We start from the raw sequence: 18,998 nt of genomic DNA on the forward strand, positions 1-18,998 counted from the left end.
GGGAAAGAGGAGCATGATTTTTTGTTGTTGTTGCTGGTACATAAAACCATTTGTTCAGTTCAGCTTAACAGCGGTCCCTGAAACTTGCCACAGCAGATCACATGCACGGCAGCACTCCATTTAATTGGGAAGAGAGGCTTTTAGGGCACAACTTGCAAATACTATCTGCAACTGGAAAAAGCAGCATTCAAACTTGTTTAGATTTTAGCTTCAGACCTAAAATAAGCGTTCTTGGGTTGTATTTGTACATGTATTTGTAATGTATGTTATGCAACAACATTACACCACTAATAGGAAAATGGCCTAAGGATTTCAATATAGCTAGGGTAGTTGCACTGAGATCTCCAGTAACCTGCGAAGAAACTAATTTCAAAACTGTTAGGTTCACTTCAGAAGCTTGCGTCCCTCTGTGTGTTAATCTGTTTCCAGTCCAGTTCTTACAGTCTTGCAGTTTGGCTTTTCCATAGCAACACTGCACACAACTCTTCTGGCTGATCTCAATCATATATTTGGGGATCAATTATTTTTAAGGAAAAGGAAACTACCTTTAAATAGAAATTTTAAGATGTAAAAGATCCCATTTTGTACCTACTATTTCAGGTTTGAGTATGGTATTTTACTTTACTTACAGTAGTTGCTAGAGAAAGCTGCAGTTTTGAAATAAACATGCTTCCCCAAAGCTTTATGAATTTGCATCCGATATTCCTTTGGTCAATGGTATACTCCTTTGCTCCACAGCTTAGAGGGAAGAATATCTGTACATGTGAGGTCCCAGGAAAAAGAAGCAAAGAATGTAATTTATTTCTACATAGGTATTTACAATAATTTCAGTATAATTTTAGTTGTTATTATATCATGACCAAAATAGCTAAAACATAGTATTTTTTTACTTACTCTTACAACATGTCTTGCTCTCAATTGCACATTTCATATTGGTGCAAGAACTAACCTTGTAAAAGGATCCTTTTTGCTAGAATACAAGGAGGACTGCAGGAGAAACAAGTGACTGTGAAATACAGGTTGACTTCTTGATCCCACGGGGGAACTTCGCTTGCTTTAGGTTTGCAAGTTCTGAATTACTGTTTTCAAAAGCGCAAGGCTATTTCGCAGAAACCAGAGAATAATAATGAGGTCCAGCACTTGAAGCATTACCAACTGCAGAAGACAGACCGCTCTCCCCTTCCACCCAACCTGCTGAATTTGACTCACATCTTAGTTGCTGCATGGTAGTTACCATATGAAGTGTTATGCTTATTTTTCTTGTTCCCCGAAGAATATCACAATGAAAACTTATGATTGTATTAACAGGCCTTGAAACTTTCTGTCACTTCTGCTCAAATGCAAACTTAGATTCTAAAGTGACATTTGAAAGAGAAAACACACGCAAAGAGGTGTGTAATGCCTTTCTCCAGAAGTGGAAGCAAACTTCTGAACGTCACTTAAATTATTCTAAATATCAAATTAAAATTAGTCAACAGCATCTCTTGTGGAAAAAAAAAAGATCACCTTTAATGAAAGATCATTTTTGATGCCTTGCCTTTGTATAAAAATGCTTTAAAGCAATTCAAACAATAGCTTCTGTCTACATACATGTACATTTCCAAACACCTGATGCCTCAGATTCCTTGGAAATCCTTAGGAATTAGTTTTGAAGGCCCCACGTAGACAAATGTGATTAAAATGTAGCTTTTGTTCTTTAATCGAGACTTCTTTCACTTGTTCCATGGTAAAATTACTCTGCAGCCTCATGCGGTTGAAAACAATTCTTGGTTTTCTCTGTGCAGAGAATCATTGGAAGGAGCCTCATCTATTCCATTAACGGAATAAAGTACTTTTGTACTTGTACTTATGTCACTCCTGACAGATGCCTGTCGATCCTGATCTGAAAGACCTTTAGCGATGAAGATTTCACACCCACTCTATCCCACTCTTCTGCTGTTCTTAGCAGTTGAAATCTTTCCTGAATATCTAATCAGAATCTCCTCTGTAAAAGTCCACTACTTCTTGCTCTATTTGGACAGAGGAAAAGCTACAGTTTTTGTTTACTTTGACTTCAGTGAGCTTTTGAAAGGAAAAAAACCTACAAAATTACTTAGAAAAAGATATGAAAGAAATTAAATTCAGCAGAAGAAGGTGAAAAGTAATCCTATGCAGGAATAATAAACAGCATGAAGATTGGATAGGATCAGTGGAAGTGGCTCTTTAGCAGTTATGCAGAAAAACATATAAGAGACTACGGAGGATGATGAGATGACTGTGACACAACAATGTCAGGATACTGTGAAAAGAGGTAAACATCACTCTGGGAAGTATAAACAGACATATTAAGTAACTCTGCTATGTAGTACAAAGTAAAGTAAGGCTTCAGTACTTATCCTATTAGGAAAGCTTCATTTTCAAGAAAGATGTAAAGCAATTAATGGAAGCTCAGATGATAAAAATGGAAAGAAGCTAAGGTGTAGTACATATGGTCTGAAAAGGTTGAACACGTTGGCACTTCCTAGCTTAAAGAAGAGAATGCTTAAGAGGAAGATGACAGCCTTCACCAAATAGGTGAAATAGTTACAAGGAGAAAAACATATGATCATTTGAAGAGTTTGCAGTTGTTCTCTTAGCTTTTTCTAGCATATTTTGCATCAGGCTGTAATCATTAAAGGGTTTTCCGGGCGTTGGTCACACGTCAAGACAGAGTTTGAGGATGACTTGTTGTCCTTGACGTGTGCATTGACCTGCTTTAAGGGTATCCTCAGAGTTGGCAAGACTTGGGTGAGTCCATCTTCACTTGGGCATCCACAGACTTGGTCCCCTTGTGCCCCCAGCTATTTCCCATGATCTCCCCTGAGTTTTGAAACCAGGATTCTTAAGTAGGTTGCTATCAGTGGCACTGGGTTGTTGACTGGATCATGCTGATGTGAATTATTCCATTATTTGTTGAATTGTTGTGTGCATAGTTTCATGCTCTCAGAAACTGTGAATCTGGCCTCGCTAGGCTGAACCGCTTTTAGTAACACTTAAGACCAAATAGAGCCACTGGGGCAAAGCTTCATCAGCTTCAACACAGACAAGCGAAGTAGGTGTGCATTCTCACTCCATTACTATGAAAATCAGAGTGTCCAGATTACACACTGATCATTGCAACACTAGAAGTAACTACACAAGTGTATGAAGATAAATTAAAATCGATTTGTTTGGAATTAATATTGATAAACTCTTTGAGACTTTCTATAATGTCAAATTGTGACGAGATTTATATCACCTGCATTGCGTGCACTCAGTGACATGTCTTATATGTGGGACCTGGTATATGATAGTTTTTCATTCTTTGTCTGTGGATGGCATGTTGTAGGAGAAAAGGGCCCTTTATATGAGTTAGAAATGTAATTTTATACTTAGCTTTTCTTAATTAGTTACATTTACTTGTTCTTTATATTATTTCGCTGTTTCTAGAGCAGCTGCAACTGAAATAAGGAAAAAAATGTCTAATGTTGTAGAAGAAACACCATGGAGATGTATTAAGGATTAATTTCAGCAATTAATTTTCATACTTAAGAGTTAATGATGGTTAACTAAAGGTTCAGCTAATTGAAGATAAACATTGTAATAAAAAAAAGTCTGTTGGCCCTTCTTCATTTTAAAGTAATGATACAATTCCCAACAAGTAAGATTTGTCTCCTTTATATATTCAGCAAGGTGCTGAATGAGGATACTAAAAGTGTCAGAGATTTAAAAGAAACCTTAGAAAACAGAACTGGAAGGGGACTAGAGAGATCATACTATTCATCCCCATGTGCATGTTTAATACCATTGCTGTGAGCAATCCTGATAAATTAAGTGGAGTAGCTTACATGAGTAAATAAAAGGATACATGTCTGCAGGTCTGAGACCACATTTTTTAGTTATTAAATTGCGATTTTCAATTTTTCTTAAGTATATTATGTTAAGTTGTTGATTTAAGGAACTCTGAACTCGTCAACCCTTTAAAAGCAAGAAGTTCCACATATTTACCAGAAAAAAGGATACTAGAAAATGAAAAAAAGGTCTTTCAAATAGTATTGTTGTGCATTTAAATAATAAGCATTAAGACAACTACATGTGTAGTGTAGGAGCACTAGATGCTGACACTGTTGGGTTTTTTTGTTCTTTCATAACCTTACAGTTTTATTCGGTTTATACCAATTTGTTCATGCTATCTTTATTTCTGAAAGGAGTAAATAATATTACTTCTGAAAGGCAAGTACAACTATTTTAAAAGCATTATTTTAGGCATTAACAAAGCAATACTTGTTAAACAAAGCATTTATAAGCTCAGCAGATGCTAGATAATTTCCAGCTTCAGAAGAAATGCTGTCTCAAGCACGGAAATTCTCTCTTCCTCTTTCAGAAAGTGCACTTGGGAGAGGTATTGCAATCAACAGAATGAATTTCAATTACAGAGTGTCCCCTCCCCAGGAAAGCGTGGTGTCCGCCTCGAACCAATCTGAAAGTGGAAACGGGCAGCGTGATGACACAGTATTGGGATCCTGGAAGTTGCAGTCATAGCTTGGACCAAGAGAGTTCAAGGAAGAACAAAAGAGTTGTCACAATTTGATACATGACTGCCTTTCACAAGCAATGTGATAATAAAAGTAGTACAAGAAATTAAGAGCAGTGTGGTTTTTAGGACAAGATTCATCTGCCTGGAAGTTTGCAAATATTTCCCAATTGCTCAGCTGGATAATTATTCCCACAAGTTTACTGCTGGATCTAGCTGTTATGGCAAAGGCAGCTCTCAACCAAATGAGAATTGCCATCATGGATTCCTCCGATGTTATGTTTTCATCTAACAGCTCTAAGTTTGAGCTATCATTAACACAAGTCTCTGTGTAAAAAGCTATATATTTTTAGAATGCTTTCAGTTATAGATATGACATTTGCCTTACTCAAATGCTTGAAATAGAGTAGATAGTTCATATCTACTGTTTCTATTCTATGGCATGCTTAATACCAGGGCTACATTGTGAATTCCTCACTCATTCCAGTTAACAATAATCTACAAAAGCAAGTCTACTAAAAGCAGTAACAGTTTTTGTGAAACCTCCTTAGGGGTCTTGTAACCCATGTGTCAATCTGTGCAAAGAAAATGTGGTACTGGATCTGCAGCACTCTCTAAGTTGCCTTAACATTTGTCAAAACATCTGACAAATAATCAGTCAAAATAAACCTATTAACATGTTTAAAAACCCCAAACTCTAGGTTATTCTGGTGACATTGACCATCATAGGAACAAACTACTTCCTGTTTTGAGTAACAGGACACTGCCCAGAAACAGCAGGTGCATTTGGGTCAGGATTTCCAGGATTTGGATGACGTACAAATTTCTTCCATCTTCCAAAGTGCATAAAACCATTCAACAGCCCTTTCATTTCAACCCTGAAATTTAGGATCTTTTTTTTTTTTATGAGATTATATGCTCTCTCTTCTCTCCATCAACTGATCCTTAACCGATTCAACCTATTGAATTCTTGATGAAAACTATTTGACAGCTTGCATTACCTGATCAGTTGTTCTTCCACCCTGCTTTGCATGTGACTACAAACTTGGCTTGTTGCATATCCCCAAATACTTCTTTCTCTACATATATATGTATTTTAGAGGTAAATATACAAGAGTTCAGACAAAAGACAGATTGTAATACATGATCATGCTCAATCAAAAATAGTTGAACAATTCACAAAAGCTACCAATTAGGAAAAAAAATCCTAACCCATGCAGGAAAATAGTTCCACTCATTTCTACCGTTGCTAAAAGTGTCTGGAGACAATTTAGAAGTCCTTAGTCATACAGCTCACATAAATTAACAAATCTGTGAAACTCATCCCTGAGATAAAAGATGGCTCAAAAATCTGTATTATTTATATCCCACTTAAGCAATATTATGAGAAATTAGTTTTTAAACCATTTAGTAGGCTTCAATCACTGCAGTCACGAACTAGTCATGGCCATTTAAGTACAATATATATTATTTTACTTTCCCTGTATCCAAAGGAATAAGATAACATTTCCTTATTGTGATGAAATCCAACATCAGAAAGTTATAATGCCACCATGTATATTACTTTTGACATAGTTGGATACAGTAGGGAAAAAATTCCCGGGGGGGAGGAGTGGTTAATGAACAAGCACATACGAATGTATAAGAAGAAAACACTGAATTTATCCTACAGCCAAATTGTAAACAGCTGGAATTGCTAGAGCTATTCAGAAATCAACAAATATGTTAGGTGTTAGCTGGACACAGTTATCTCTGAGTGGAAGTTTTCTTTACAAGGAGATGATACCTCTGATGCTATTAATGCCTTTAATGGTCTACCTTGTATCTTCAAGAAATTAAGAAGCTTGTCTACACAGTTTAAGTTGATAAAAGACACAAAGCCTTTAAAAATTTTACTATATTTACTGTTTTATGAGGATGCCTTCCCTAATGTTCTTAGGTCTTTATCTCTGAAAGTCTTGCTAGGGTACTCTGCTCCTTTGCCTTTTTCTTTTTTTCCTCTTCCCCCCCCCCCCCCCCCCTTCCATTCCAAAGATGAAATACATCAGCTTAGGTTCCCACAGGGGTTTTAGGCATTGCTACATTCATCAGCGCAATGCCTGAGTCCCAGGTGGTCTGTTACCAAAGTAGGATTTCCAACCTCTAAGTAGGTTCTAAAGGTGCCCTGAATGACACATGAGGAGAGCTTGGTCCTGATGTCACAGAATGCTGCAAACTGACTTGGAAATGGTAAACTTGCCGGCATAAAAAGTTGAGAAAGCATATGCCATATGAGTGAGAGGCTGAGGGAATGGGGCTTGTTCAGCATGGAGAAGAGAAAGCTTTGGAGGACCCTAACAGCAGTCTGCTGGTACCCATCAGGAAGTTATCGAGAAGATGGAGCCAAGCTATTCACAGGGGTGAGAGGATGAGAAACAACAGGCATAAGTTGAACCAAGATAGGCTCAGACTAGGTATAAGAAAAAACATTTTCACTATTAGGCCAGTCAAGCTGTGGATCTGATCACCTAAAGAAGTTGTGTGCAGTTGCCATCTGTGGAAGTTTTTAAGACCAGACTGGATAAAGCCCTCAGTAACAGGGTCTGGCCTCATAGCTCACCCTGTTTTGAGGTCAGCAGCTTCTGACCCTGCAGGAGATGACCTCCTGAGGTCCTCTCCAACTTGAGTTATCCTATTATCCTATGATCCTTTTTATTTCAATCTTGAACAGAGAAACAGAGCGAATATTTATTGAGCTGTCTGTTTATTTACTGTCTGTAATTTAAAGGTTAATATGTTTTTAACAAGGAATTAAGGAAAAGAAGAAAAAGCAGCTCCATCCTAGACAGAGGTTAGAACGTAGATCTAACCCAGGTGATCAATGAACCAACCAGGGAAGATGCTCTGTATAACTTTTTACTCACAAACAAGGAAGAATTTCCTGGGGGGGGGGTGAAGGCTGAGGTCAGCTTTGTCTGCATTGATCGTGAGATTTTGGCATTTAAAATCCTGAGAAAACTGAGCAAAACAATAGAGAGATCAGAACCATGGACCTCTAGGAGACAGAATTCAGCTTGTTCAGGGTTCTGTTTGGCAAAATCCCATGGAAAACTGCTCTAAAAGGCAAAGGAACCCAGGAGAGCTGGTAGATCTTCAAGGATATCCTCCTCAAAGAACAACAGGGCATTCCGATGCACAGGCAGAAGGTCAGCATCAACAAGGACCTCCTGACTGAGCTCAGTCTCCAAAAGGAACCCCATGACAGGCAGATGTGTGGACAGACTACCCAGGAGGAACGTAGAGATGTTACCTAAGCATGCAGTGTTGCAGTTAGGAAAGCCAAAGCTCAGCTGTAGTTGAAACTAATAAGGGATGGAAAGAATGGCAACCAGAACTTCCGTATGTACATCAACATACAGGGACATACAAAGGGCCAAAGTTCCCAATGCCTTTTTATTGTCTCCGTTTTCACAGGCAAGGTCTGTCGTCTGCTTCCCAGGTCACCGAGCCTGCTGGCAGAGTCTCTGGGAATATAGCATTACCCATTGTACAAGAAGACAATTAGGAAGTAAGCAAGTCAGTTTGGCATACACAAATCCATGGCATCAGATGGGCTTTACTTGAGGTTGCTGAAGGAACTGGCCATAGTTGTCGTAAGGCCATGCTCTATCATCCTTGGAAGGTCATGGCAACTGAGGAAGGTTCCTAATGAGCAGAAAAAGACAAATATCACACCCATCTTCAGGAAGATCAAGAAGGCAAACCCAAGTTAAAAACAGACCTGTCAGCCTAACTTCTGTGCCCAGAAGACTATACAGCAAACCCTCCTGGAAGACCTATCACAGCAAATGTATAACAAGAAGGTGATAGGCAAAAACCAGCACAGATTTACCAAGGGGAAATCCTGCCTGCCTATTATAATACAATGCCAGGCTCTGTAGGAAGGGGATAGCAGTACATGACATTTACCTTGACTTTGGCAAAACGTGTGACATGGTCTCACATAGTATTCTTGTAGTCAGTTTGGTAAGATATAGACTAGAAAAGTGGACTGTAAGATGGGTGAAAAATTGACTAGACCTTCAGACTGAAAGGGTTGTGATCAGCAATACAAAGTCCAAATGGTAGTCATTACTAGTGGCATCCCTTAGAGGCTGATAGGGGGGTGATATTTTTAGTGTCTTTGCTAATAATTTGATGGGACAGAAAGCACCTTCAGCAAGTTAATGGATGACACCAAATTGGAGATGGGGATCCATACACTGAAGGACAGGGCTGCTATTCAGAGGGTCCTCAATGAGCTGGAGAAATAATTTGACAGGAGGCTTGTGAATTTCAACAAACACAGATTTGTGGTCCCACGTTTTTATGTGGAATAACTCTGTGCAGCAATACAGGCTTGGCACCAACTGGCTAGAAAGCAGCTTTGCAGGAAAAGGGCTGGGGAACCCTGGTGTACAAGAACGGTGTAAAATAAACATGAGTCAGCAGTGTGTCCCTACAGCAAGGATGGCCAACAACAGATGAGGCTGTGTTAGCAGGAGCGTAGCCAGCAAGTCAAGGGAGGTGATAGTTCCCCTCTGGGATATTCATAGCTGGACTGCTGTGTCTGCTTGTGGGCTTCCCAGTACAAGTCAGACATTGCCATCCTGGTGCAAGGCCAATGGAGGGTCATCAAAACTCTTAGGGAACTGCAGCACAAGGAGTATGAGGAGAGGCTGAGAGAACTGCGCTTGTTTACCCTTAAGAGAAGAGAAGGCTGAGGAGACATCTTATTGTTTTGAACTGTCTAATAAGAGTGCATAGAGAAAGCAGAGCCAGATTCTTTTCAGAGATAGATGGGGATGGGACAAGCAGCAGAAGCAGCAGCAGCACAGATTCCATCTGAATGATGTTGCCATACTGGAGTGAGTCCAGTGGAGCTCATTAGGGGCTGGAGCACATGCAGTATTAGGAGAGACTGAGAGAACTGGGTTTGTTTAGCCTTAAGATGAGAAGTCAGGAGGATTTCTTACTGCTTTTATAAAGTTCTTAACAGAATGGCATGGAGAAAGGAGAGCCAGGCTCCTCTCAAAGGTGCAGAGCGCATTGCACAGGGGGCAATGGACCTAAGTTGCAACACAGAAAATTCTGATTAGATTCAAGGAAAGCAATTTCATTTGAAGTCTGTTAAGCGCTTGCACAAGTTGCCCAGAGAGGTTGTGGCATCTCCATCCATTCACCTGGACAAGGGCCTGAGCAACCTGATCTGGTTGAGCCTGCTGGGAGCAGGAACCTGCTTGGATTAGATGACTGTCGGAAGTTGCTTCTAGCCTAGACTTATAGACTCTATGATTTATTTTTTCATAGTTTTAGTATTCTGTATTTTTAAGTTAATGTAAAAAGGTTGAATGTATTATTTTAACTTTCTCATTTTATAAAAATGAGCATTCAGAAGACAATATAAACATTTTCTATGTTTAGAATGCAGAATTATAGTCTCCCAAAGTTTGTTTGGTTTAATGTAAATATAAGGCTTATCTTTGCTGTCCATGTACTACAGAAGGCTTGTTTTATTATGCTGTGTAATAAAAATAGTCCCTAAATGAATTCATCTTAATTGTGCTTTCCATAATGCACTTGCAGAGCACGTGTTTATACATTACAGCTGTATATGCACCAGTCATGGACAGCAGAGTTCTGCTCTGAGGCTGTGTGGTCCTTCCGTTAAGTCATATCCAGGACTTTGAAAGAAGGAGAAATCAGTAAAGCAGATATATTTACAAAATATAAACACACACACACATCTATGTACATACACATACACAACTTATACATATACTACACTTAACACTTATACATATCGCTTATGCAATCTGGAATTAAGTCTGCCAAGCAGCCTTCTAGACAATTCCTCTTTCCACAACTTTTACAGGTATATCAAAGACTAAAAGTAATTCTGCCTGTACAGACACCTTTGCATAACCTGCAGATGATTTCCGAGGACCACCATGTGCTCAGGAGGGAAGGTAAGTCTTGGCAGGGCTATGTGTAACAGCACCACCTGCTGAAGTATTTCTGAAGTCTACATAAGGCAGTACTGGTAGCCAGGCTAGGAGTCTGTGAAAATCAAGACGATGTTGAACCAAGCTTTTCTCAAAATAGTTTTTCTAATTTATTGCATATGTCAGAGTTGCTTTGAAGGTCTCAAGTATTAAAACCAGTCATTTAGTATGGAACTTGCAGTTATCTGAACTTCATGGTCACACCATTGCAGCAGTCATCATAGGATGGGAAGAGAAGCTTTAAGAGGTCGTTTCATACATCCTGTGGCCCAGAAAAGCATCGCTGACCATTCTGTACATCCTGCCAGCTGCTCTGTAACTTGTTGCAGTGAGAAACCTTCTAGACAAAAAAAATCCTACAGACTCGCTAAAATCTTCCCGTTAAACCTACAGTCCATTACTTGTCTCCTTGTTTATCATATGAACCAATTATTCCCTTCCTTTTCGGAGGTTTTTCTTTCTCTTTCCCCTAGCTGCCCCGAGTGTTTTCCAGTCTTCTACACACTCTCATTTTTCTGTTATAGATTAGCTTTACTCTGGTCTAGCTCCTCCTTGAACAGCAGTGCCAGACTCTGAACCTAGTGCTCTAGCTGCGGCCTTAGCAGTGCTGTGGAGCAGCAGAATCACTCAGGATTAATTAGAGTCTATATTTCTGGTTATAAACTCCAACTGGACATGGAGCTTTTTGAGGGAACATATCATGATTTCTGTTCTGCAACAACCTTTAGATCCCTTTTTGCAGGTCTGTACCAGACCAGCTGGTTTTTGTTTTCTGTATGAAGTGGATTTCTCCTGCCTACAGGTAGCACCATGTGTTTGCCCCTGCACAGCAGAATCCTTCTTTTTTTATATCATATCCCCAGCTTCTTAAGTTTCTTTTTCACTTCAAATATACTTGGGTCCTCTTCCAGCTTGTTCTCACTTGCAGATTTAATAAACCTGTCCTCTTATCTCATCCCCAGGCTATGCATGAAAATACAGTACAGAACCAGACTTAGGACAGACTCACACAGCATCTTCCTAGATCGTTCCATTCATTCAGACACTGAGGCAGAAATAGCTGCTCTCTTGCTGCAGATTTTCTGATCTCTGGCATCCACTCTATAATGATTTAACCTGTGGATTGTTTCCCTGGTTTGCATATGGGAATACCATCTGAGATGGTATTTAAAACCTTACTCAACCATCTTCTTTCTCTGAAGTCTGTTATCCTGTCACAGACAGAAATCAGTTATCATCGACCAGTGCCCAGGCTGAAATTAAATCAGGTCTAGCTGATTTGAAAGCATCTGTTCTATCCAGTTCTTCCGTCTCTACTAGAAGGTGGGGGGTCTTAATTTTTTCTTAATTATGTTTACTTTGATGGCCATCTGATTGCAACAGACCCTGAAAATGTTATACCTAACCATCAGGCCTCTCCACAGAGCACGTCATAGCATCCCCTGATATTAAGTAGGGCTTTGGTTTTGATTTCACAACTCAAGTCATTAAAAAAATCATTTCTCACTACAGGTCTTACTGTTACATTTCTTATACATCATTTCATGCTGTAGTCTTTTTTATTTTGTTCCTTCCTATTAATGTTTTTCTACTTTTTAATCCGGCCCAGATTTTTCTTGTACATACTTGTTTCTTTTTTTTTTTCAAAGGGGAAAGTACATTTTCTAAGAATTCATCAAGGTTGTTCAACAGGAAAAGTATAAAAACTCTTATTAATTTTAGACTTCCTGGTCACTTCTTCCATGGACTTAAACATTTATTTTCTAACATGCATAGCATAGCCAGAACAACAACAACAACCCCAACAAAAAAAAGCCCAGGAAACAAAACCCAAACAAACAAAAAAAGTGAAACCAAACAGAAAACAAGGAAAGCAGGAGCATAGAAGGACCCTTATGATTAGCCTCTTTGCCTGCTCTTAAACCCATGAAAGAAATCCTGGCCAAAAATGCAGCACTTTTGAGGATTTTATGTGGGGGTTCTTATGCCTCTGATACAGAGACAGGTGTGGAAAGAGAGTGCAGTGGATGTTCTGCAAGACAGGCACAGTGTTAAAGCAAAATTATGGAAAAACCAGAAACGCACTAGCCCAAGAATGAGAACCCAGGACCACCCTTCCGAGGAGGGGTGCCTGGGACTGACACCCGGCAATCTGCTGACACTGCCGGACGTGTGTCCCCACGTTTACAGCCAGCCCTGCACAGCTGATCCTGCTTGCTTTCTACCTCTTCCAGACCATAAAGGTGTGCATAACTTTTCCTGGGAGTGTTTAAACATTATAAAGCTATTGCTTTCTACACCGTTCTTAGTAATAGGGCCATCAGCATGCAAGGGGGATTCCAATATTAAATTAATCTCTGTATTTTCAGGACAGTTTTGGAAAGCTGGGAAATCACTTCCCTGAAATGATACAATTCTAGAACTCTATAGCATATCCAGAATTGCACCATTTTTTCTTGGCTCCAGCTAAAGCTGTTAAGCACAAACATCACTATTCTTCTTCCAAAAAATGTTGTGTGTCTTTTGTTGGGTTTTCTTCCGCTGAAAGGAGCTGTACTGATCCCAGGAATACTCAAATTTGCTACCTTTTCCTATAAGCAGTAGCTGTATTGAGACACCAGGAAAACAGAATCTTTGCATTATCTATGATCTGTGCAATATGCAACTCTCAACAGTTGTAAATCCACCATTGTTGCAAAATGAATTTACTCTTTCTGCCAACATGTTTACAACAATGCATGAAGTTGTGGGCTTTACTCTTGCACAATCCAGTTGACTGTACGACACTTAATCTATAATTCACACTGCTGTGTATTTTGATACCAATTTTATTTTTTTCCTGATGATTTGCACAATTTTGTTGCATGCCGCCTTCTTATGTAACTGTTTGGCACTAGTCTACAGCTTCATTTTTCTCCATTCTAAGTTAGCAATCCATTCACATAATAAATGTTTCTCACTTTTTTTTTTTTGACAGAATAAAAGCTCCAAGCATAAGAAGTTTCTCTTTTAAAATTTAACTATTCCTTCCCTACTATGCTAATATCCAATTTTTCTTAAACATGGCATGCCTTGTAGATCACACAAATCTATAATGCAAACACATTGAGGAAGAATGTATGCTCCAAATATAGGTTTGTTATGCTAGATAAGACATTTCACATTGGTTTATAGTATGTTATGGTTTCATGAGGATACAAATAAATACCTGAGGCATGGTTAAAGCTTTCAGCCTTTGCTCTGGCATTTTCAGCACTTGATTTTTCATCTTTGTGATTGCATTAATGCTATTGTCTTGCTTATAATAACAGTAACAATGTTATGATAATCATATCCCCTGTTTAAGCAAAGTGAAGCAATATTTTCAGTAACAAACCAAAGTAAAGCAGTTATTTATAGATGAGGGAAGAAGAAAAGGCTACCTCTGGCAAATATGGCCGTGAATATTTCATATTAGGAATGACTGTCTTATCAGGAGAATATATTTACCCAAAAGGGATTTCAGTCAGGATAAATATTTGTTCTGAGCTAAACTCTCTGGTTTCAATCCTCACGTATCCTGGAAACCCGAAATAAGTTTTATTCTCTGGCTGAAGACCTCACATACTTTATTTTTAATTTGTGCCCATGCAAAGCCAGGACTCAGTGTCAACATTGAAAGGGTCTGAAGACCTTCAAACTCAGTCATACTTGTCATGGTTCCTTCCTTCCCATGCCTGATTTCCTCGGACAATAAGGAGGCCCTCTGTGTTACAGGAAGACCTTTATTCTTTGTCCATTGGCACCGTATCATATATTAATTATACATTTACTCACTCTTACAGCTTCTCTGCTACTGATCCTTCACCCTAGTTTGCAACATCAGAAAGCATGCAGCGTTAATGAAAACAATTTTTTTGGCATTCTCATATGTTCCAGGCTCACATAGCACAGTTTCTATTACAATACCAGCTAAATCATAAAGCATAGTTAATATTATGAGCATCTTCTGGGGAGGGGGTGGCGAGTTAATGCAAATCCTCTATGATCTCTCACAGCTAATGTTTTTTAAGACACAGATACTTTTTTCAAAACATGTCCTTATCAGAGAGGGAGGGAGAGTGAGGACTGTCAGAGTGTTATCAAGGAGTGATTATATCGCTTGCTCTGTGTTTCTGTTTTTCCATCTATACAATGGTGATGTCTTTTCCCCCAGAAATTTTGTGCATTTTTAATTAATCTATTTAAGGAATTTTGACATAAACAGAAGAATGGATTTACTTACCTCTTCCACTTTAATTTCTGTGTTCCTCTAATTTATATGGCATTTGCATCTCACAAATGTTCTTTTTTTACAATTCTCTTTTGAACTGTCATCCCACCTGTTGAAAAATTCTCAGACTATGCCCTTGCCATTGGAAATTCCAGATTTCCACTCTGTAATGAATGCAGTGATCACCAAGAACATATTCTCAGACATTCACCAGAATAGCCTTATGCCTCATCTGCATGTGTAAAACGTTCCAATATTTTGCAGTAATTCAAATGAGTGAAGCTGTTTGCCAAGGAATACTTTAAGGGTTTATAAATTGAGTGATACTTAATATAGAAGTGACTTAAGTCCATTTGTAGCATTCATACAGAAAGCTTTTTACTTCTTTTGAAATCGGTATGGCTGAAAGAAAACATAAAGCCAAAGTAGAGTCACTTTTCTTTGGATGGGAGGGGTGCTAGAAATCACACCCCTAGGAATGCTGAGCATCCCCACAGAAACAGTTTGTATCAAGGTGTTGATGTTTGGCACCTTTGAGGACTGTCAGACTTATTTCAATGGGATTTATCAGTATTTAGACAGCCTCAGGAATTGGCCCAACAATAATAAAAGAATGACCTTATTTTAAAATTATGGTTTCTAGCAGTAATTATGTAATTTCAATTGTTCTGCCTTTAACTAGTTTTTCACATTTAGAAGCTGCTGGCATAATGCTAAGACTAATATTTCTTGTGCTTTTTTATCATTGTTATGGATGTCTGTCTTTTTTAAGAGAAGCGAGACTGTTCCTGTTGTGTTGTAACTGTGCTTATGCCATTTCTGTACAGGAATCAGTGGGGAGAAGGATGAAAGGAATTTTTGATCTAAAATTTTCTTTGGACAACACAGTCCCTTCTTCACTGGCGAGAAGTCATCTGGTCAGTTTTGAAGGCAGATCTTTTTCAGCTTGTGGATGGGTTGACCTTCACTGAATAAGGGCTGGGGTTTTTTTGATTCATCAGTTAATTTACTGATAATTCTCTAGGTAAAGTAAAAGAGGGAAAGGAAATGGCTTCACAGCTCAATTCTGAGTGATGCTTATGTAGTATTGAATTTAACTACTGTTTTTATACAGTTGGAGGTTTGGGTGAGAGTACAGTGTGGGTAAGGACTGAAATTGAATCCCTTGATTTGTTTGTTGGAAAGATATCTGTTTTCTATTACCAGTCCTAATGACTATCCTCCAAGATTTCTGAAACACTCCAGAAACTCAAATTACAATAGCAGGAGCATTACAATGTGTGCAGATTGCTGCTGTCCAAGATGAGAAAACTTTGGAATGGTTCTAGGGGAATAGTTTAGGCACTCCATTGAGATAATTCCCTCAAATTCTCCTCTCAATAAAGGTCCTACTGAGTGGGATCAGAGGTCCATCCATCCTGGGAACCTCTCTCCACCAGTGGCCAGTAGTAGATGATTTGTGTTATGCACAGAGGTTCATGACAAGTAACAGAGAGACCACACCTTATGTGAAGATCCATGACTGGACTTTACTGCTAGTCTAATGCTGTAAGAGACCTACCAAATATAACAACCTCTTATTTTTAGTCCAGTTACAACAATGCTACCACTTATAATCCAAGTTTCTTAATTCTATTAAAGGTCATTAGTAGTATAATAAAATCAACAGTATCTATCTGTCCTTTAAGCGCTCACCCTTCCAGTGGATTGTTACAGCAAGTTGTCAGTGTCCTGTGTTTTTGCAAAGAGGAATACAGTGTTGAAGGTTCATTCCTTGGGTTTGCTCAGAGTTATTTTTTCATGTTTCCTGATTTCACCAGGGTTAGTTATACTATGGTTACTTAGCTTTGGTACATTTTACTGCCATGATTCCTTTAGAAGCAGAAGAACTACACAGCTGAACAAAGCTAAGCAAAATTTAAACCAAGTTAGGTAACATCATATATAAAACAAGCTTAAAACTACAGGACAGGCAGCAGACACCTGGAAGCTGAGTAGTTTTGCTGTTACAGCCGTGACAACTTGAGCAATAGTCACTTGATCACAGAGCAAAAGAAACTTTTCACATATTTTTCTTTGTAGCTACACTCAAAACCAACTTAAAATACCAGATCGGCTGGGCCATAAGGCTACAGCAGGAAGGTGTATAAAAATTGGACAAAATGTGTAGTGAGGCCTCCTCTGACTCCCCTTTCAGCCTTCAGTCATTTGTGGCTGTGAAAAACAACTGTTCAGGAACTTTCTGAAGTGAAGGTTGTTTCTGAGCCTAATAGCCACTAGCAGACTCCCCAACAACTTTCTCAAGTTGCTATTTGAACCCTTGGAAAGATTTAGCATTCACAGCATCCTTCAGCAAAGAGTTCCACACCTGGTTTATACACAATATAAGGAAATACCTCATTTAAACCATGACAATTTCTCCAATCTATATGTAACATAAATTCTACAGCTTTTGATTCAGACCTGAAAACTGATGTAAATGAAACACATATGCCAGAAAGGTTTTCCAGTTCTCCCTACAAAACCCTGTTAGTCTAATAAAATAAATGAGGTTAAGATCAAATAGGGTCTGTGGAAGAATAGTATCTTTAAGTCCTGATTTCTGTTATACCGTATCCTCTGTCTTTTTCTATAGCACCAAAGATCATTAGCCTTATAAAAAAAATCTGGTGCAAGTCATTATTTCCTACCAGACCTGTGAATTTGGTAATGAAAGGGACACATGCATGGCTACTTCAGGGAGAGTAGCAGAAAAACAGTTCCCTCGCTTAATTAGGTATTGCTAGCAGACAAAACACGTACTGCTTTCCCTACAACCTCATAATGTATTACTGTGACCTTTCTTAATCAAAATACTTGTGCAGCTTTTATAGATTTTAATTTTTTTCCTGAGCAGTCAATGAATGGAACATGTTTAATTTTAAAAGGATCAGCTTTTCACAGATCCAGAAAACTACTGTATTTCTCTTCTGTTTAAAATGTAAAACTACAGTGCAATAGCAAAAACAGGCTTTCATAGCCTCTGAGCTAGGAATCATTGCAGAAGTTTTTTTCTTTTTTTTTTTTTGTAAATTAGTCAAGTTATCATTCTCTGTTCCTTTGGATATTTTAAAATCTGCAGACCAACACAATCAGTTTATGAATTAGACAAGATTGCATTAGATTTTTTCCTCTTGCTTTTAGCATTTCAGCATGACAATTATGAACACTTCATGCTTTGCTCCTGGGAATTCTGATTGCCTTGTGAAATGTGTACTTGTACTTAAACTTACACTTACAAATTTTACTCTTTTCTGAATGTCTCAGCTGCCTAGAAAATGGCCAGTTTTGGTGGGTTTTTTTTTGCTTTGTTTTGGTTTTTTTTAATCTGCCTCGCTATGAAGGACCTCTTTAAAGTACTCTCTTAATTGTTTTATAATTGATATTTTTTGTAACCAGAAGATTTTATCCTAATTTTATTCTTTATTAGATTACCTTATAATTCTTATCCTTTTCTCTAATGTTAATAACTTTCCAAAATACTCCTACACCACTGTCACAGCTGTCTTTGAGTATTCTCTATCAAGTCATGTAAGTATTCTCTTGTATTTCTTCAGCAGTCTATTGTTCTCTTTTGACTTTACCTCTCAGCAGGAGACCAATGATGGACTTTGGACAAATGTTCCAAGTTTCATATTGATCCTTAACTGGTTTTCTGTAGCTGTCATCAAGCTGTTGCTTGTTCTTTATTCCTGAGTCTACTTAGTTCTTTATTCTGTGACTTCTATCCTATCTTTAAAAGAAGGAGTGATTTGCTCTATAAATTGTACTTCCTTTCCAAAGTCTCAAATTCCTTTTTAACTAGTACTTGATATAGCCCTATCTATATATTTTACACTCTTAAAATATTTCTCTATTACATTTTTTTGTTTATTTTGCTGCCTTTAGCTGTATATGAATTTTAGAGCCTACATTGTTTTGAATCAGTAAGTATATAGCCAGTCTGACTATACACAACCCCACTACTGGGTGATCACACACTTAAGAATGCACACATAAGAAAACACATTGCTAGTGAAAAATCATGTCAATAGCTAAATTACTGGCATCACAAAGAATTTACACATTCATGATCAAAAGAAAAGGTGGGAGTTCTTTTGCAGTCAGAGACCTACATGGAAATTTAATTTAACCCCATATAGCAGATATGAAG

The sequence above is a fragment of the Aquila chrysaetos genome, chromosome 18 (assembly GCF_900496995.4).
Source record: "Aquila chrysaetos chrysaetos chromosome 18, bAquChr1.4, whole genome shotgun sequence".
Taxonomy (NCBI): domain Eukaryota; kingdom Metazoa; phylum Chordata; class Aves; order Accipitriformes; family Accipitridae; genus Aquila; species Aquila chrysaetos.